Raw genomic sequence first — 22097 nt, forward strand, 5'->3', positions numbered from 1 at the left:
TATGTGCCTATTTCCAAACGTGATGCAGATGTGATCAGAAATTTCCTAAGACCATCTGCCTGGATTTCACTCTAGAGTATCACCTGTGTGATAATTGGTGTTTTTATTAAGCTTTCTAGTAAGCTTTATTCTTCCTAAAGATGAAACAGCATTGAAAGAGCAGGAGGTAGACTTTGTGCATTGTAAAATTGTCTGTGTTAGCAGAGAGCTTCCTTCTCTTCTGGTGGAGTGGCAATTCTGAATAGCTTTTCATTATCCCTTAATACCTGTACACACAACAGAGTGAAAAGCATGCTTCTTTTTATCACTGTTAAAAACTTGTTCTGTTTATATAAAAGTTTGTTATTCTGAACACAATATATACTTGAAGTCAAAGTTAGCATTTTTATGGGGTTTTCTTCTTTTCTTGACACTACTGAATTTGAAGGAAGAAGCTTCATTTAAAAAAAAAAAAATTGTCACAATAAATGTCTGTTGGATGGTTAAGGATATACCTGCTTTCTTTCTCTATTTGTAGAGAACATATATGTATAAATGCAGAAAGAAAATAGAAAATTGCTGATCAGAAGCCGTGCTCTCAAGCTGAGACAAATAGACTAAAGATGATTTATTTCTTCCTCCTAGCAGATATTATTTGTTTAAACATTTCTTAGTAGTTCTGTCCTTCCTCTATTGCTCATGAGAGTGCAGGAAAAACTGATATAAAGGTGGCCTCAGAGCATTGCAGATCTGAGGTCCCTGAGGGGACCTGCTAATGCAGTAATCTGGACACTGTTGTTTCCTCTCTGGGCCTCTCTTGCTCAGAGGAGATGACTCAAGTGAACCATCTAAAAATATGGCCTGTGCTGCATCATGCTGTTGTGTTTGGGAGTAAAAGTCCAAGATGCCCTGGCTCTGTTGGAAGTGGCTCTCTGACGATCCTTATGGGTTTCACCTCATGGGTTGCAGGGGACAACACGAGACAGAAATGGTCCCTCTTTGCCTTTTTGTCTTTTCTTATCTCCCATTTATACTGGAGACCCCATAGCACAGTTGTTTTTATCTGGGCTGGGAAAGTAATTTCTGGGCTTAACACAAGCTCCTTCACAAACTTTGCTCATTTATTATGTGAATTAAGGATATTTTGCGTTATACACAAGACAGAACTGACTCAGTAGGGAATTTCCAAGCAGGACTTGGTATCACAACTTTGTTTTCACAGTTAAATGCATGATTTTTGAGTGTCTCTGGTCACTAAATGGAGAACTGTATACAAATAAATTTCTGGTCATTCAAGCACTGCAACTCATCAGATAATCTGTGACTGGACTAGTAGTTGATGAGACAGGTACTTCACAGACAGTTTCATAGCTCTATCTAAGAGAAGATTTAATCTTCTCCAAACAACAAAAAAAAAAAATCACTCAAGGAATTTCAACACTGAAGAAAGACAGTAGAAACTGTTGAACAGATTTTAAAAGAAAAACAAAAACAAAAAAAAAAAAACCAAACAAACAAAAAGCTGATTTTTGGTGAATGCGGGTGCAGTGTTGAAATTGTCGCTTTTGATGTGATAAAAAGGATTTGAACCTTGCAAAATCAAAATTGTGGAAAGAATGCTTGAATACAGTGTTTGGAGTATAGCAGGGTATGCGCAGGTCTTTTCTGAAAAAGTTTATGTTATATTTGTATGAATTAGCTGCTGATATGGTACAAATATAAATAATTTTAGGCATCATAAATGTGAATACCCATTTCCCACCCTTTGTATTGGAAGACAGTTAATGCCTCATGCATTATCATGTCTTGAGTTGCTTGAAACTTTCCCAAACATTAAACTTCTGGGTAGAAATCTTCTATGGCTCATCTGTCTCTAAAGATTTTTGAGGGAAAGAAGATTGTATGACAATGATAGCAAAAGCAACTCTGCTGTTTCTCAGAGAAAGGCTATGGAAAGTGAGTTGTTTTGCCAGTGTTAGACTCCCATAGGAATGTTGCTGAGAAGCTTAAGCATAGCTGTTCTCTGACTGAAGTGCTTTTAGAAATTTGTGTCAAATTGTGTATCTTTTTGCCATTTTGTGAGTGGAGCTTTTCTGGGGTATGGATGTCATTTTTAACAGTAGCTCAAATCTGATTATGAACCTCTGGAGTCTGTTTTCACAGTTACTTACAATATTACAGCTGGCTGAAACTTGGCATGACTGTTTTCAACGAAATGCCAACACTGAATTTTCCTCTTTTGAATGAGGATGAAAACAAACATTAATTTGTCCATAAAACTGATTTTTTCAAAAAACATTTATTTCAGCTTCATTGAAGCCCTATTTTAAGGAAATCAAAACATTGTATTTGGCTTATGACTTCTCTAATTGTTCCATATAATAAGAAATTACATCCTAAATGATGCATCTTCAAATGAAGTATGGCTTTTTAGAATGCAGAAAATGATAGAATTCATAACATCAATTTTTGTTGTTACTCTTCTGCTTCTATCCTTTAATTGAAATGCTGAAAATGAACTCTCAAACTTTCAGTTTCATCAGAATGGCCATTTCTATGATTCCTTCTGAACCAAATTGAGCCTTGTTAGTGTCAAAATTTCAGCATCATGCAGCCTTTTCCGTGCCAGACCAATGCTGACAGAATGAGACCTCTCTGTAAGTGCTTCTGCTTATGGCTGTGAGAAGGAAATTAAGAATGCTGTCTGTCTTTTGCTCCTCATTTACCTTTATCCCTGTTATTTGTGCTTGGGCAGGAGGAGAGAATATAGTTACGGTTATGAGGATCTAGAGGGCTTCTTTCCATTTGGAGAGCTGGAAATGGAAAAGGAGTGTCTGAGCTTGAACTGCAGGAGAGATTAACGGGAAATTAGGGAATACAGAAGTTGGATGAGTTAGAGATGAGGAGCTGTGTCACGATGTCAGAACGTACTTTGGGTTTGGCCACTATTCTGTTATCAGCAGGAGTTGTGAAACCCACTGAGAAAGTGTGCTTTGCTTTCAATTTGTCTCCCCCAAGAGAGGAATAATTTGGCCAAATCAGTAAGCAGGGTACGGTAAAGCTGCTAGCTACTGTCTCTGCTGATGTTCTGCCATGGAGAAGGTAAATAGGGAGCAGATATTTCACTACTTGCAAGAAATTAGGAGATGCATGGGAATTACACAGCAGTAAAATATCAAGGAAATGAAAAGCAAGCCTGCCCTACATAATGTAGTGTAGAATTTGCTGCCAGAGGCTACTTTAAGGGCTGAAACTATGAAGGATTTGCAAAGGACTGAAGTAAGTTAATAGGAATGGAGGATATCAGTACAGCCTTTGGCTCAAAAAACTCTCTAAGCTCCAAGTTATTGGAAGCTGTAGAACTCCCGAGGAAACAATCATATTGCAGATGTTCTGCTGCTATTTAGCTCCCTAAACTGTGAGTACTACTGGACTCAAGAGTGTTGGGGTTGATGCATCTTTGGCCTTGTCAGAAGTGGCTAGTCTTATATCTGTGCAATGGACTTTATGCATATTTTTTAGGATCTAAAAAGTAAACAAAAAAAATTAAGAGTAAAAGACATAAAGAGTGCTAAGTCAACAAGCCAATGTTGTCTTAAGTAATGGCAAGTCATAGTTAGAACTGCCTGTATAGAGTGAATTGTCTCATCCAGTGGTTCTGCTTATGGATAGGGTCAGGAAAAAATAGCATAGATTCATAAAATACCGTAATACTTGCACATGAGAGATGCTAATGAGTGATGCTAATGAAAATCAAATGCTTCTCTTCGTAATGTAGCTTTGTTGCTTTCAAAGTTTAAGTTTCAGTATTGCAAGCATGGATCTTTGCCATCTAATCTATAGTCTGTACTAGCAAGAGCAAATTGAAATTAAGGGCAGTGGCTTTGTTTTTAAGATCCAGACTTTCTTAGCCTGACAGAGAACCGAGGAAACCTGCCTCGTGCTCTTGTCCCTGTACCCTAGTACCTGAAAAGACATGACAGTGCAAGGGGTCTTTCCAAAGATACCTGGTGGATGAGAGCAGTGAGTATGGTCTTCTGCCATTAAAGCTGCATGTTAATGACTCTGTGATCCTCCCAGTGTCAAAGATGGTAACAGAAGAGTGCTTACAACCAGATTGGCGAGAGCCTTGGCATGTTCGCCTTTGGTTCTTATTTAGGCACCATTAATACTTGAATGCAGAAACTGTTTGTGTGGTGGTTTTATGTTGTGTTTGTTTTGTTTGGTTTTCCTAGAAAAGTTTATTTCTTACTTACACAGGAGTGGAGTTTAATGAGGTGGAGGCAGCTGTCAGTTGGACTTCGGAGCTTTGTTGAGTGTCACTGAGGTATTAAGGTCCCTCTGGGGATGTCACAAGGATCCTTTTGAAAAGAATGTGTTTGATAGCCCAAGTGCAGGGACTGTATTCCTCTCGTACTACAGTTTTCTGGTTTCGATAATTTCTTAAAAATGAAGGTGTTTCTATGTTTTGTATACCAGAAATCAGCAGTGGTCATGACTGGATTGCTGATTTTATGAAGTTTGTTCCTCAATTTTGCTGCTATTAAGTTCATCGTTGTTTTGTCATTAATGCTGATAGTGACCTTCATTATTTAAGAGTGCTCTTAAAAGTAGTGTTTAACTTCTACATCAAAACTTTCATCAGGAGAGTTTGAATATGGGGTATTTTTTGAAAGCACAACTACTGTTTTGCTTTTTGCAAATTACATTTGCATTTACCTTCCCTTCCTCAAAGCATTTGCTATCCAAATGCTGAAAGAAAAAAGCAATTGTTTGCTTTTATATAAACATGGCTTTGTTTTACTGAATTTACCCTTTCTTCTAGAAGAAGAAACCCACAGGAGACACATAGGAAGACAGCAGCATCCCTGTGACTGACTTAAATTTCCCTCAGTGTATATGTGAGCATGGAACAGTGTGGTCCCATGGCCTTGCTTCTCTGAAGGACTCTTGGACAAAGAACTCCCTGGATGCCTGGAGGCTTTGAAGAAGAGAGTAGTGACATCCACAGAGGCAACTGCCTTTCTGAGCTGCAGCCTGACAGCTTCTCCTCCTTAGCTATCTCACTCTCCAAACACATTTTCCGCTGTTGACCAGATCCCTTGGTAAAAGCCTCAGAAGGCTTTCAGTTTCTGGAGAGATGTGAGCAGTGACAGTCATTATCTATCCCACGAACTACAGAAATCAGGCAAATGTCTATTTCACCTTCCCCCAAAGCTGCTGAAAATAATTTAGTGGAAGCAGAGGTAAAAATTATGTCCAAGACAGAGAAATAAAGCTTTTTGGAATATAACTCAAAATCCTCTATCTCATTAGTATTGTGAGACAAGAGGTAGTCACAAATCAGTTATCTAAATGAAACTGCAAATGAGGCTAATAATAAAATCTAGCATGGTAATAAGATAAGAACTAAATACAAGATTACAATGTCAGTGGTAGGTTGTAGATATTAATATATTTTCTGACTTGAATTTGGGTTTGCAGCCGGGGTTTTAAAGGGCAAAATGTTTTTTTCTACAGTGAAGTTACATAAACTTTGTTTGAAGGGTTCTGAAATAATCTCTCAGAAGTAAACCTTGAAATACACTGAGCTCTAGAATCATTATACCCTAGGCTATTTTTAATTAAGATTTATCAGCATTTTTCAACTGGATTACAAAATGTAAAGCTCCTAGGCATGCTTATGAACAATGTATGGTAAATATGCTGCAAAAGTGTTTTCTGCTTTCTTCCTCAAACCCTCCAATTCTTCAAGTTGAAAAATAGTGTTTTCTGCATGTACTAGCTAACTCTTTGTTATTTAAATATATGGTGGCTAGGGCTCTATTTTTCTATTGTTTGCATGTGGAGTAGCTTGTATTTCCATAGAATTTGAATGCAACTTGTCATTATTCTCCTACTTAGCAGCTGGTGCACGTGTCTGGATTCTGGCCAGAAGGAAAGGTGGAAGAAGGGGTGTAAGCTTCTGAAGAGAGAATATTGTCTGGTTTTAAGCACCATAAAACTAGTCCTCCTTTGCCTGATACTTTGCTAAGCTTGAAAAATGAGGGCTCTAACTCCTGTGTCTCAGGACTGATTGCAGTTTGAGACTGGTACATGAATTTAAGAACTTACCATTAGCTCTTATGTGTGAATAAGGTGTTTAACTCCCCTTTATAATTAGTGAAGACCTGGTAAATTATTCAATTTACTGTATAGGCAGCTTGTGTCAGTTGAGAGAACTTTAAGCATCCCTCATCACCTCCAGCTGTTAGTCCAGAGGCACACTAGTCTTTCACCAGCCCCATCTGGTATCTGCCATCCCTTTGGCACTTTAAATTGGCATGAAACACTGATGTTAAGGCAACTGCGTTGAACTCCAACTTGGGACAGGCTACAGGCTCCTAAAGAGTGATTCAGCTTTCCCTGAAGCAGAAACTTAAACCTGTTGCCTTGACTAGTGACTGTAACAGGAACCTGAAGGCTTTTCAGAGACCCCTAAATGTGGATGCCTTAATCTTGGATAGATCCCAGTCAGAGAAATTATTACCTAGCCTCTGATAACAGCTTGGGATTTTGTCAGCCTTAGTTGCTAATTTACATTATGAGAACTTAATTTTTGTACAACAACAGTTTTCTCTAATAACAAACCTTTAATAAGCTTTTCCAGTTTAGTGCTGGCCTTCTTTATTAATTACTACATAAATTGTGGCTAGAAAACCTGTATACAGATGTGAATATGTAGCTTGAGAATACTTAGCTCAGTATTTGTTTGAGCTGAAAGTGGTTTGCTGGGAATAATTTGTACATAGGCATGCATCTACTCTTTCCATGCATGTACACACTGTGAGCAGGTTTCTTATACAATCTGATTTAATTTCAAATCATCCCATCAACACTTAGCATTATTTTACTGTATTTCCACAGAATAAGTTCTATCAAAAGCTATTTATTGATGACTTTTTAGTTGGTCTTGGTTAAAAAATGTACATGTAACAGTAGAAAATGATCCAGACATAGCCTCTGGATCACTCTGACTTCTGAGCATCAGTCCAGCACTTTACTGTTTCCTAGGCTGGATATCGCATATTGGCCAGATTGTTGTGAATCAATACATTCCCATTTTTTGTCAAACAGTAGTGTTATAAAAAACAAAGAAACAACCAGAACAGAAGAAAGAAATAAAATCTGAATAGTAGCATAAATATATAAACCACTTTATTGCCCCTTTGTATTATTCCAATACAGTAAAATGAAAAAAAGAACTTCAATATGTTGGCTCCAGTTTACAGAAAGGCTATTGCTACCTTGGCAGTCAAGGTGTTTGACCAAAAGATCATGATTTAAAACTGTAGGAACAGAACCTGCAAACTTGTTGACTCAGGGTGTTGGGATATGTGTTCATTATCAAATAGCTGAAATCAGGTTTGTGAATAGAGGTAGGAGGAAAAACTTAATATAGATACAATTAGAGCTACAGCCCTAGCAAAGGTGATTACATTTTTTCCCCTATATATTAAAGTAATACAAGCTGAAATATTTTCGCTAGTGACTAGCAAAGGAAGAGGGAAGGATTGAACTTGAGTAACACACCGAAGTTTCATTTTGAAATTTGGAAGACTTGATTTTGAAGGGAGGACAAAATTATTAAGAGAACTGGTAGAATAAACTAATTGTGTAGTGATGAAGTTGAGCAAAATATTTAAACATATGCTCAACTTGAAAGATGCAATACATTTTTTGGGCCAGAAACTACCTTCCTTCTACCTAAATTAAAAATTTAAAATTTCAGATGATTTAGATGATTATTATTATTTTGGTTTTTTTTAATTTTCCAGTGGAAAAGTTATGTTTTTGTATAAGGATACAACAAGGCAAAGCACTGATAGCAGAAAACTGATCTAGTGTGCTGTTAGGAAAAATGCCGAGATATTTCCTTTACAAAAATTATCACACTCAAGTAGAAAGGTAACAGTTATCACAACCTGTGTCATTCCTTCAGCTTCTGCACATAGATCCCACCGAACTTGAACAGCTGTTTCTGGACTTTCTGAGGTTGAGCACACACAAGGTGATGTCTCTGGCTGTAGATTTCCAAGCAAGGGTCTGGGCTCAAGTTGCGGCTGAGGTTATTGTGGCTCAGTGGCTCTACAGTGACCTGGGAAGTGCAATGTGTGTGTTTAGTCCATGGTCAGTACAGGGCTACTGTAATTGACATAGCCACTTTTACTTGGGCTAAGTGAAGTCAAGTCCTTGGCCCACACCAAAAGCAAGGTAGCCTGTGCGGACATAGTTGGTCTGGTGAGCACTGAACAAGTAACCTGCAGTAACTTGCTTTGTTAGTTCCCCTGTTTTGAACCCTCTTTGGAGAGCGGAAGACTTGACCTCATCAGTGAAGCCCTGTGGCCACTGGTTGCTTCTCTAAACTCATAAATAGCTCAAGAAGAGGATCTAGAAAAGAGTGTGCTGACAGGGCATCTCTTTAGGATCACACAGTGAGGAAAGCAAACAGATGTATTCCTTGCAAAGGGTTCAGCACTTCTCGTTTTAGAAAATACTAGTTTTTTATTCTATTCTCACCTCTCTGATGGGCTCTTTAGAAACTGGGCCAAGATCTTTTAAGATCTTCTCACTAGAACTTTATTTTTGAAAGTCTGGTTTCTGCAGATGGCTCTCTTCTTTCCCATAGCTGACTACTCTTATCTTGACTGTTTCATGTCAAATCTTTCCCATGTCCATCCTTTTTCTGAGTCTCTCCTCCCGTGCAATATATTTTTAAAATATTTTTTAAGCTCATTTTTTCCTCCTCTTTATTCTCCAAGGTTCAGTACCTATACAGGTGCATTTCTGCTTAGGAGAAATACCTATTCCTTCAATTTTTTTACTAACTTCTCATTCCCACAAGGAATGAGCAGTGCATTGTTTACATTTTTTGTGTGTTCATACAGGTAATAATTAAAGTTTGTAACCTGTTGTCTGTCATGGCTAGGCCTCCTGTAGTTGCTGGTCATAGCAGCTCTATCAGAGCAGACTTACTGAGCTGTAAACATGAAAGGAATGGGATGCTCTGTGACTCATACCTTTTTACCCATTTCTTGGCAAAGGATGTACTTAGAAGCACAGTCTAGCTACACTACAAATATTTGAGCAACTAAATAATGTCTCTGTAATGATGCTGTGTCAAATTAATATAGTATCTATATTCTATCACATACTTAGTGTTTCATGTTGTGACCTGCCTGACTCTGATGCCAATGATGGCCCGTACTTTCATTGTTTTTATACATATTTAACTCGCAATCAGTTAACCTCTTCAAGTTTTTTCTCAGATAAATTAGTTGTCCAGTTTATTTTTAGAGATGGGTTTATGCATGTACAATTAATGAACAGAAAACCCCTCCCTCAGTTCTGTCCAAGTTCTGTTCTATTTTGCCTTTGACGTTTCAATAAATGGCAATTTGATGGAGGAAAACCAAGCCAAAAAACCCCAACAAACCCAAACCAAAACACACCTAAAAACACCACCTCAACAAACAGACAGTAAAAGAAAAAAACCTCGGAGTTATCTGAAGGCGGTACGGAAAACAAGGATGGCAAACTACCAGCCAGACTTTGCTTATAAATCAGGTTGTTTATATTTTCATGCTCAGCAATTATAACTGCTTGTTTCTGTTTTCTGCAGGAATAATCTCTGGGACCACTGCCCTTAGGATAATATTAATCTTAACTTTCCAATATTCTTGGTTACATTAGAGCTACCCACGTGCCCTGTTTTTGAGTATCTTGAATTATACCTGGATTTGGGTAAAATTAGGCTTTTCAATACCTCTCTCTCAGTTAGTCATTATATCAGGGTAAAGCTAAAGCCACCCAGTTATATATAAACATGGGAGCCCAGATGTCCCACCTGAGTCATAAATGAAATTCTCTGTGCTGTTTCACCAAAAATACTGTCTTTCTCAGATTCCAAGAAAATTCTTTTTGTGCAGAGCTTACAAAATAGTATTAAAATTTAGTATAGCATAAGAGAATTACATCATGTCACACATGCTCTCAAAAATAGCATCTTGTTGATGGCATTCAAGTAACAGTATTTAATTGTGCATTTTTTTCACAGTTTTTCAAGATGTTTTGTAGAATTTTATATATAACGAGAATGCAGAAGCTTTTTATACTGTGTCCTGCAGGAGGCAGACTGCAGCCAAAGGACCTGGGAGAGGACAAAGCATTTCATTTTACCCTCAAAACTTTGTGCTTTGTTTTAATTGACAGAGCTGTGTCCAATCTCAATTTTCCTGTCTCTTTTTGAAACTCTTTGAATGGTAGAAAGTCTTCCAGGTTGGAAGTGTTGTGCCTCAGAGCCAAGCAGCACATCGACTGGTATCTACAATGGCTAAAATTGTCACTTTTGAATGGGAGATACTGCTACTAGTACAGATTTTCTCTGATAAGATCCAGGTTTTACACAGTGTGAATTTATTGCAACTTTAACTCTTCAAATAGTTGTAGGTCGCTGGAGTAGGATTTTTCATGACAAATTTGTGTAAGAGAGGACAACCCATCTGTTCTTCGTTCCCTCCAAGCATGTTGCTCCCATTGCAGGGCAGAAAAAAAGTTGAGACCAAGGTTTGGCATTGGCAGATGTGTAAGAGCAGGAAATCTCTGGGAAAAGGCTTTTGGCTGGTGAAGCTTGGCAGGATAAGAGCCTTGTTTTGCTATCTTGGTGTGAAAAGACGTTTCATGCTTGGGAATCTGTCCCCATGTCTTTTTTGTGCATGTGTTGTCACAGAGCAGGTGGCGTATTGATTGTACCATATAGAGATCAACACATGCAAATTAGAATGAACTTATATACAGGGTGACTCAAGATGGAGGTGACGTGTACCACAGGCTCACAAAATGGTACGGCTTCTTGTGGGGTTCTGATCTGAATGCTCTCACCCTAATCCCAAACACACATGTGCCCCTCTCCTTTTGGGAAGCAGTTAAGCCATCAACCGTGTTGTATTTGGAAAATATTATAAACTAATATGAACAAAGACACTTGTTTCATGGCCCTTCTCTGTATTTGGAATGTAGATATGTTCTGAACACCTACTGGTTTGAACAGTAGGTATGTTCTTCTATTACCTCATTAAATTGTCTAATGCTTCACACATCAAAAAGTAAGGTAGTTGTAAAGAGCAGGAGATAGGCCTTTTGATCATTGAACCTGTGTTGATGACCTAAATATGGTGAACTCTACATTCAGCACTTGTTTATGTTAATGATTGAACTTCAATTATAGATATACTTTTGAAATCAGTATTTCCATTTGTTCGTAGAGCAGTATTGAACCACCCCCTCCATGGTGAAACTAAACCAAAGGAAGTGCTCCATCCTTGAGTGTGTATTTAGACCATGGAGTTATTTAGAAGTAGTCATCTTCCCACATGCTACATGTGTACTGTGGATATCACATCTTCAACACCAGCTGTTTCACACTACCAATCCCCTATTTGGCTTTATAACACAGCCCTGAAGCTCTGCTGACAGGAACAAGGATGGGTGCTCTGATTCAGGGCACCATGGCAGAAGGATGTCTCATCTAGGAGATATAACTTGATTCTAGTTTGAGGTCTAAACTAGTTAAAAAAATCCCTCTCCTTTTAGAGGTAGAGGGCTTGTTTTGTGATCGGTAGAAGAGGATGACAGAGTGCCTACAAAATCTGCATTTAATACAGTCTGTCCATGTCAAAAACATCTCATGAAAGCTGTTAGCTGAGGTCAGCATCTTACAGGGTTGTGCTTTGGCAACTTTGAAATCTTTGTGCCTCATAATTACTTTGTGCAAATATGAGTGTATAGTAGCAAAATTACATTACTGATGTTAATAATCACAAAAGAGAAGTCCTTTTAAGACCTGTGGCTTGCAGCCCATCTGGTCCTCGTCTCAGTGTTTCAGAGGAAAAGCTCAGTGTTAAATACCTGGCTGATATGGGCCTGAGAACCTGCCACAGCTTTACTGTATGCTCAGGTAGATAATAATTGGGTTTCAAGCTCACACAGTTTGTTTTAGGCCATTTTTTTTTATTATGCTTGTGAGTATTGTGGTTCAGTTCATCTTTCTGCTCATCTTTGACTCACCAGTGTGATGTGCAAAATCGTGTACATGTGCTGCTCTTACTCTTTCTATCTCTTTGTGTACTTAAATGTACATATACTTATCAAAGGAAAGTGGTGACAGTAACTGAACCCGAAATAGGACAACTTTTATACAGTTACAGGAAATCATAATCCTCAGTGAAGCTGCAAATTTGCAATCATTGGTCCCTCTCTATACTGGCATGTTTCTTGAGCTCATAAAAGAAAAGTCAAAAAGAGCCATATTTTCCTCTTGCCACCCTTCTTAAGAACTATTGTGATGAAAAATTATTTAAAAAAATACATATCTACTTTTATTATTCTTTTTAACATCTCTACTTCTAAAATGCTGTGTGTACGGATGCCCTGGCTCTGAGAGGGTCTTGTCTGTAGTTGAGAGGACAGTAGCTTTGGACCAGCCATGTCACTGTAGCTCCACACCCCTGCTCCCACGGTGACCCCAACCCATCTGTCATTCCCCAGTGCCTCTACTCACATATAAATCAGAGCAGAAGTGTGAAAATGCTCAGATGACTTCTGAAGACGTTCTGGTGCAGCCACGCATTGCTCATACCTCCAACCATGCCTGCAAACACTCCAGCTGTTAATCCTGGGAACTGCTGTTCAAGTTGTACTCTCACCCATGTGAATGCCATCTGAACGAGGTGCAGGCAGAGCTGGGGAAGAAGAGTTCGTTCTTACTGCCTTCTCCTCCTCTTCTTGCCTTGTTACTGCTCTAGTCTGTACAGTATCCAGTGGCAAACCCTTGGTCCTTATCAGATTTTCTAGGCTGTCTGAAAATACAATTACTGCTACTAATGTAGAAATAACATTGATCTATTTAAAGCCCTATCCATTTTTCTAACGCAGAACAATAATTCTTTACATAATTGTGCAGTACTTTTGCTTTTCTGTCTGGTAATGGATTTTTTTGTAAAAAATACTGTTCATTGATGCCACTATTAACCCCCCTATTCTGTCACCCATTTTACTTGTCAGATTACAATGTGTTTATTGAATTTTGTCTCAACTTGCACTTTAAGAACTGTAAGCCTGGTCCCTTGCTAACTTCATAAAACCTTCATCAGATTGGAACCTCTGTCTATTACCATAATGAAAATATTAAACAGTAATTTCCTTCTGAGATAGCAATAGATGTAGCTTTACTAGTACTCTTGAACTGCTTATCAAATAGAAATTTTATTTTAACACCTGTAGCTGAAATGAAGTGAAACAATCTGTGACTGCGGTGCTAGTGTTTCCATGAAGGAGATAAAACTGAAAATATATGTAAAACCAGTGACAATGCTCAGTATAAATGTTTATTTGAACTTTATGGAAGAGCATGGGGTAATATTATTCTGATGTATAGTTTGATATTGACTTTTTTTTTTTGTTTTTGTTTTTTTAGAGAGAAGTGATTTTTCTTTGAGGAAAGAAACTATCAAGCCCTCTGTGTATGTTTCAGCTGTGGGTGTTAAAGGATATGAGGATATTTCCCTCCCTCTTTTCCCCCTCTACAAGAATTTGACTCTTTGATCTTTGTCAGTGCAGGAAAGCTGAATGGTGTTTGCAGTGCTGCTGGATTATTCCCAAACTAGCTATTCCCCTTAAAGGATATTATTTTAAAATATATTATAGCCTCTGACCAGTGTTGAAATATCTTTTGAAACTAGAGCTATATTTCTGCCATTACTGGCAAAGACACTGATGATGCTTCAAGTTTGTGGTTTTGCTCTGGTCTGAGAAACTAATTCATTGTGTCCAGTGGAAGAAGTCCAATGGGATAGTCATCGAGCAGTTACTTCATGATTACTCACCTATTTCAGGCAGTTATACATCATCTGCAACAGCTCCTAACTTTAATTCTCTTGTGGTATGGAAATGCACAACTTAGATACTATTATAGTTTGATTCATGTTTTCCCTGTCATGTTATAAAATGGTGTTTATGGTGCTGTGGCAAGAACAGCTTTTATGAATATCCATTGCTTTGGCTGTATCTCAGTGTTCAATCACTTTACCATGAGCAATATCCCTGAAAGGGTAACAGGATGTGAACAACCTGGTTCATGAAGAACATATGCAACAAGATTATTAAGCAATTACTCTCCATAGATCATGCTGTCTTGGAGTATTAATGCATGTTTCAAATGTTTTGGGAGGGGTGAGACTACAGTAATAAATTTATTGGAATAGAAGCATGGAACCTATGCCTTTAATAGCAAAGTAACACATTTAGTGAGTACAGTTAATTTCTTTGTCTTCTGCCACATTGTGTGAACCAGAATGACGGGCAATAGATTCTTCAGAATTAGAGAATCACAGAATCATTTAGGCTGGAAAAGACCCTTAAGATCAATGAGTCCAACCATAAGCCTACAACTGTCAAGTCCAGCTCTAAACCATGTCCCTAAGAACCTCATCTACGCTTCTTTCAAACATGTCCAGGGATGGTGACTCCATCATTTCCCTGGGCAGCCTGTTCCAATGCCTGACAACCCTTTCCACAAATAAATTTTTCCTAATATCCAATCTCAAACTCCCCTCGTGCAACTTGAGGCCATTTTCTCTCTTCCTATCACCTGCTATTTGGCAGAAGAGAATGACACACACCTCACTACAACGTCCTTTCAGGTAGGTATAGAGAGTGATAAGGTCTTCCCTCAGCCTCCTTTTCTCCAGGTTAAACAGCCCCAGTTCCCTCAGCTGCTTCTCGTCAGACTTGTGCTTCAGACTCCTCACCCTTCTCTGAACTCTCTCCAGCATCTCAATGTTTTTCTTATAGTGAGGGGCCCAAAACTGAACACAGAACTCAGGGTAAGACCTTACCAGTGACAAGTACAGAGGGACAATCACTTCCCTAGTCCTTCTGGCCACTCTATTCCTGATACAAGCCAGGATGCTGTTGGCCTTTTTGCCCACCTGGGCACACTGTTGGCTCATGTTCAGCTGCTGTCAACCAGCATCCCCAGATCCTTTTCTGCCAGGCAGCTTTCCAGCCACACTGGCCCAAGCTGTAGTGTTGCCTGGGATTGTTGTGACCCAAGTGCAGGACCCAACACATGACACTGTTGAACCTCATGCACTTGTCCTTGGCCCATCAATCTAGCCTGGTCAGATCCCTCTGCATAGGCTTCCTACCCTCAAGCAGATCAACACTTTTGCCCGACTTGGTGTTGTCTGTGAACTTACTGAGAGTGCACTTGATCCTCTTGTCCCGGTCATTGATATTAAACAGAACTGGTGTAACCTTACTTAATCAAAAGGTCTTATTTGTGTCAAAGCAAAATTTACCAAGAAATTGGGCTACTTGTGGGAGATTTTTTGCTTAAGTTTCAGTAATTTTTCTCCAAATTTAACAACTAAGAAAATATTGCCATTCATTCCAGTGGTAGGTTGGTTTAGGATAGCAGATCACACTTAATTAGTAAAGAAATGGTTGCAGTAATTTCTTCCTTCCTTCCCCACTTTCCCCCTTACATGTATGTAACTGAATGATGGTCTTTCTGTGCTCTCCAGAGCTTTCAAAGGGAAAAGAGCTCAGAAACAGACTAGCTTTACAAGAAGCATTGTACTCTCCTGAAATATTCACTTTTTCATAACTGAAAAGAATGACAAGCCTCTTAAGTCAAAAAGGTTTAAGTTGGATAGCTTTAATAGGAAACAGTATTAAAATTCCATTATTCTAAAGTGGCCAAAGTTCATCTATCATTAATTGTCATAGACCTTAAGTGAACAATTCCAATTTAGAGATCTGTATCAATGTATCATTTATTATTAAAGCTAATTGTTTGTTTAATTATTCACAGCACTGTCATGGACTGACTTCCCTGTGGTCTGGGGCTAGAATTTGACTTGAATTTTAAAATAAATTGAGAAATGTTTTGTATAATTTTTCTATTTCAGCATATGTAATTGAAAAGTCACTTATTTCTTCTTTAAAGCATTTTCGTTTACTGTTAAGAACAATCTAAATCTCAAACATAAAGAATGTAATCATTCCTATTTCTGGATTTATTTTGAAGTTTTAATTTGACATGTTGCCTGGTACTAAAAGATAGTTAAAGGAAGATTACAGGACTTGGCATTAACTTCTGCATTTACAGCTTCTAAAGAATAATATTAGGATAACTTGGCAGCCATGGTAAATGTAGACTGAGGGGAAAAGTTGTCTAATAAGGATGTGAATCTTGCTTCTCTCCTACAAACATAGATGTGTATATTAATACTTATGTCTGAGGCTGTACTGTCTATCTTGCTTCTGCGCTTTTGATATTGGATTACTGATATGTTGAGTACTATGCTTCTTTAAATTGTAGCATTAATATATTAGTTACCACTGATTTAAGTCAAGAGAAATAGGGATGGTAAGAAATGTAGTCACATGACTATTGTGCCTCCACATGTGATCAGCTTGAGTGGCTCCCTGCCAATGTTTGGAGGTTTTCTTGAGACACATCAGGAATGACAGTATTTCTGTTGTTCACTTAGGACACTTATCCCAGTTTTATCCTCAATCCAAGGAAAAGTTGCTGAAGTTTACACCTGTTAATGAACCATGTCTGTTCACTTTTTTCACTTTAAGCATCCTGTTTTATTCAGTGTTTCCTAAAGAGTCCTGTTTTCTGCACCTCTTAACACCCTCATGGTCATTAAATGAGTTTGCTTTGGAGGGTTCACATCTTTGTTAAAATGCAGTGATATAAGTCTGGGTGCTGAAGAGAGCAGGGTTACTTTATATCTTGCATATCTTTTGTGTTGCAAAGCACTGGCTAGCTTCTCCCACCTTGGTATGGGTTCTGCATTTAATAAGTAACCAATTCCTACCAATATTAAAAAAGAATTGAGCAATATCTAGGCTGATTTCTTATAATACTGTAGAGGTTTTTGATTGTGGGGTGACAATAAAACCATGGCAGATGTGTTGTTAACCTCTCTCTTCCCTCCTCCTTCCCCTTTCGGCCCCTCCCTCTCCCCCCTTCCCACTCAGGACAGGTGATCGGGAGGGAAAGAAGGACAGAGAGAAGAGAGCTGGAAAAATTAAGTATGTTTTACTAATGCTACTAATAAGAATAGAGAAAATAATACAAAATATAGGGAACCAATCTTGAAAGTCCCAGCAACTGTAGAGCTGGCACCCAAAGTCCTGGATTGGGCTCTGCAGCCAGCCAGAGCTGGATTCAGTCTCTCACTAAGCCTGAGGTCGCAGGGACGACTAGCAAGGTCCTCTCCTAATATCAGCCATAAGGAAAAAGGGACAAGATCCTTGTGATCTCCCACTTTTATCTGAAGTATTCACATGAATGGGATGTTATACTCTGTTGGTCAGTTTCTGGGTCACCTGTTTCTCGTTGACCCTCTCGCGAGATGCGTATCCATCCTTAGCAAAGAAATGTGAGGTTATTGACATGTTTACCAAAACATGTATCTGGTTCTGCAGGAAAATGCAGCTAATATGAAAGCTTTAGCTGACAGGCTAATTCACTAAAAGAGAAACTTGTTTTTAACAAAACCAGGGCAAATGCTCACTTTGTAGGTGACGCTGTTCAGTCAAGACTGCGCAAGGAAGAGATACATAACTACAGCAGTCCAAAGTATCCTTTTATTATATACCTATCTAGCTTTTTCTCAGTTTACAGACTTCCGGAACCAAGATAATGTCTGAACTCCATTGATTGCTGAATTTTAATCAGTAAGCTTGCCAAAAAAATTTTTTGACCTATTTTAGACTTTTAGCATATGCTATGTCCTGAGTTGCTGTATTTATTCTGTCTGGAAAAGGTCCTTTTTTCCTGCTTCCCACCACCCCACCCCTTCCCCCCCCCCCCCCCCCCCCACGTCCATTTGTTAATATAATGTTTCATTAGAATTAGAGATTATTATTTCCCATTTACCTTTCCAGATCAGTCATGATTTAACAGAATTTTCTGTCACTTTTGTCTTCTCTACCATGCTCAGACTGGGTAGTTCTACTGTGTAATCATTTTAATACAGAAGTACTTTTCCATTAATTTTTGATAAATTTCAAATTTTGCCTGCCATCTTATTGGCAAGTTGCTCAGTACTGTGAGGTTTTTTTGGTATCTCTTCATAGTTTTTTGAGAATTATTCAAGATTACTGAAGATGCTTTTCATTCATAGTCCTTCTGTCTTTAAGCTTGTATTTTAATCTGTGAGTTGATCTTTCTTACTGTTTCAAGAGAGGTAGGGTATTTTTCAGAGCTTTTGATATAGAACCTTGCTGGTTTTGTGATTGCTGTCCTTCTCCCTGATCAAAGGCGTTTTGTAAGCCCATGGGATCGCTTTTTATTTGCATGCTAGCTGATTCCTTCAAAGAATTTTTAATATTTTTGTCTGTTATCAATTCTCTTACTAAATCCAATTCTGACCCTTCTATATATCACAGGTATTCATTTATCTAATGATGTTATTCATTACTGTAATTTCCAGCGCTGATAGATTGTATAAAGGGGATATTGCACAATAGTTATGACAATAATTTGGCATTTAAGAACTCTTTCAAATCTCTTGGGTGAACACCATCTGGTCTTGGAAATTTGATACTTTTTTTTATCGATCTGTTCTATAGATACTCTACTGATGTATTATTTTAAGACAGTTTCTCATTTTATATGAAAGACTTGTGTGGAGTTGTGCAAAAATCTCCTGGTGCTAACAAGTCCTGTAGTCTTTGTACTATGTTGCTGGCCATACAAACTTCCTTGTAGGTTTCTTATTAACTTATTGTATTTGAGGAAAAACTGTTATTGCTCCAATGCCCTCAGCAAATTGTTCTCCAAATTCTTTACTAACAAATATTATTTTACATCTAAGTTTCCAGAATGGTGGGGTTTATTATTTCATGTGACTTCTGTGAACAGCAGCTGGCTTCTTTTGTCTTATCAAACAGCCAAACAAGGTGGGTTTTCTTTTCTTTTTTTTTTTTTTTTTTGTACTTCTGTTGAGTTTAGTTGGGGTTTTGTTTTTTCTGCTTCCAGACCTTTGTCCTTGATTCCCACATTTTGTTATGGTACATGGGCATGAGGACTGGCCCTTCCCCAGCACTCCTGGATAGGTCAGCTAGACGTGTTGTAGGATCCCACCTTTCCACCCAGGAGGCTCACCACTGTGCGAGCTTCACTGGCATCACTGTCCTCTTGCCTGGGATCTGCACGTTATGGGGCAGATAGTTTCAAGTATCATGTATAGTATAATAATCCAGAAAATATGTGGGCTCCTGCTGGGCTGGTATTTGTTTGTGTTTGCTTTCACCAGTAAATTTTGAAGTTGTCTCTGCTTTTTACCTGATTGTTCATTCCCTGTCCTCCCTTTCTCTTCTAGCAGAGTGCAGCCCCCCTCTCCTTCACTAGGCTAGGAACGCATGGTTTTGTCTGGGTTTTTGTTCAGAATTTGAGATAGAGGCCCAATTAGTAGATGCACAACTTAATCTGCTCACATGGAAAAATCTTGGCATATGAGCCCTTTTGCTTCTGAATGTTGACAAAGACTAAGGCTTTATTATGCATGTCTTTTTTTTAATTTAAAAATGAAAAGCTCCATGTACTTGGTAGTTGTTTTGTTGCTTTACCTGACAGCTTCGAGGAATAAAGTAAGAATCCAGTTTTTATAAGAGTTTAGATGAGTGGGTAGAAATTAGAAAAGTAAGTCATCTCAGAGGTTCACAGCTTTGATGTCATTGAAAAAAAAACAAGGTCTTGTATAAGGGGAGGTGTGTTAGTGTTGTTGGTTGCTTTGGGAATATTGGATGATGCTTGGAGAAGCAAGGAGTGAAAACATGACAGGATTAATATTCATGAAAGTACAAGTAGGATATTGTTCTTCACATTGCAAATTACATTAAATATTTAAGCAAGATTCCTTTGTGCTGCGATGGGGACCTACCTGAGTGCACTTTCTTTTTCGCTTACAGTGATTACATTTCAGCTCGTGACACTTCTCTTTAATGAAAACCTGGCTCTGCTTTTGAGACATCCAGCAGCTTTTCAGATGTTACTGCTTTAAGTATCTTACTCTAATTAGAGAAGAGAGGCAGGACTATGTGAAATCAGAAAGATGTGCATAAAAACTTAGACCTTTTTATCTAGTCTGCTGATGACTTTCAACACCTTAAAAAATAAATTTAAAAAAAACCCCACAAAACAAAATAACAAAGAATCCCATTTAAAATAATATATATTTATAGACAGACATTATGTGATTGTCATCTGATGCAAGTTGTTACAACCCTATTAAAGTCAAAGTACAACCCTATTAAAGTGAAAGCTGAGGCTTTGTATGTGTGAGTCTTGAACTGTGGGAAAAGGTTTAATTTATTTGTTACTATCTGAGCCTGGCTTGGGCAGTGAGGGCTCTTTTCCTGCCACTGTCACAGACTGACTCTGCTATGGGCAACAGGGCTGCAGTGGGCTCTTGTGGAGTTATTAAGAGCAATTGCAGGACCTGTTGAGACCAGGCTGGAGCCAGGACACGTGGCTGCAGTCCTTGGGGAATTCAGTTGCCAAGCTCTTAGGAAGTCTTTGAGAATGTGTGAAATGAAGTTTGCAGGAGCCCAGGTCTTGGTACTCAATGCAGATTTACAGATTTACAGAGATGTGACAGGTGTGGTCCAGGCAGCAGAGCAGCTTGGTGTTGCTGTTGGCTATGTCTGCATCAGACCTCCACCCCCTTCATGGGATGTGAACCCACACACGCAAGATTCCTGCCAAAATTCTGTGTCATGTCCTGTTTGAAGAATGTCCAGGCTAGAGTGACTGGGATATATTAGTAACATATCTCATTACGTGTCTCTGATTATCTCCCATTCTGGCTGCTCCTCAGGCTTTTCTCATCTCCCCTCCTCCTTACGGTGTCTCTACCCTTCTTCCATCCAGAATCTGACCAGCTGGTGGGGCGATGATCTGGGATGCTTGAGAAAGGAATGGTTGTGGATGGGCTCTGCAGGCAGAGGAGTCTCTCAGCTTGGCAAAGGTGCTGGGGGAACCAGAGGGAGTCTTCCTTAGATGCATGGAGCACCTTCCTCCCTGTTCTAATGGATTAAAAATCACAGAATCACAGAATGTCAGGGATTGGAAGGGACCCCGAAAGATCATCTAGTCCAATCCCTCTGCTGGAGCAGGAGCACTTAGATGAGGTTACACAGGAAGCTGTCCAGGCAGGTCTTGAATGCATCCAGAGTAGGAAACACAACCTCCCTGGGCAGTCTGCTTCAGTGTTCTGTCACCCTCACTGAGAAGTTTCTTCTCAAATTTAAGTGCCAGGATTCTCAGCCAAAACACTCCCAGCTCATTTGTTTGCTTTGAGCATGGGCTAAGTAGTGGAATTATTAAATGAGAAATAACTGGGTCTCTTTACTAAAATGGCCTATGTAAGACTAATGCAACCTAAAGTAGGTGCCCTGGGTAGAATATTTCAGTTGAAATGGTTCAGATTGTCACAGATATAATTGATCGAAACCAGTCTTATAACAGGTTGTACAATTAATTTCAAGTGGTGCTTGCAGCCTTACCTATGTGTATGTGAAGACATCTCTGAATGCTGCTTTAAAAATAACAGTATATTACTACTCTGTAACTGCATACTATTCGTTATAGAGACTCAAATAATTTTGTATTCCTGGTTGGATGACTCTTCAAAGCCCTTGTGAGATGGATAACTATACAGCTAATTTTATGCCATATAGAAGTTGGCTGTCTTCACCATTTGGCTGAATGTTTCACTACAGAGTTTCATTTTTATTAATAGTGGTGTTATTAATGAAAGTGCCAAGTTGTTAGTGTTTTGTGGCAGTGTTTGGTGGAGATCCTTTGAACAAAGTAGGATTCAAACAGCTTATTGGCTGGAGAAAGATGTGGTTAGAGGATTAATCATTTGGAGAATATTTTATATCTAATAAAGGACTTAACTAAAAGGTCCTACAGTCTTCTGAGACATTCAGATCGACAATATATTTGGGCTAAAAAAATATAAATACCACACCAAAGACTAAGTGGGAGT

General features: G+C 38.6%; 1 protein-coding gene across 3 annotated transcripts in view; it reads left to right on the forward strand.

Moving 5' to 3' along the window:
* NAV3 (neuron navigator 3) overlaps positions 1-22097 on the forward strand; it is a 548370-nt gene that overhangs the window by 50148 nt on the left and 476125 nt on the right. The gene's annotated exons all lie outside the window — the stretch shown is intronic.

Source organism: Columba livia, chromosome 1, assembly GCF_036013475.1.
Source record: "Columba livia isolate bColLiv1 breed racing homer chromosome 1, bColLiv1.pat.W.v2, whole genome shotgun sequence".
Lineage (NCBI taxonomy): Eukaryota > Metazoa > Chordata > Aves > Columbiformes > Columbidae > Columba > Columba livia.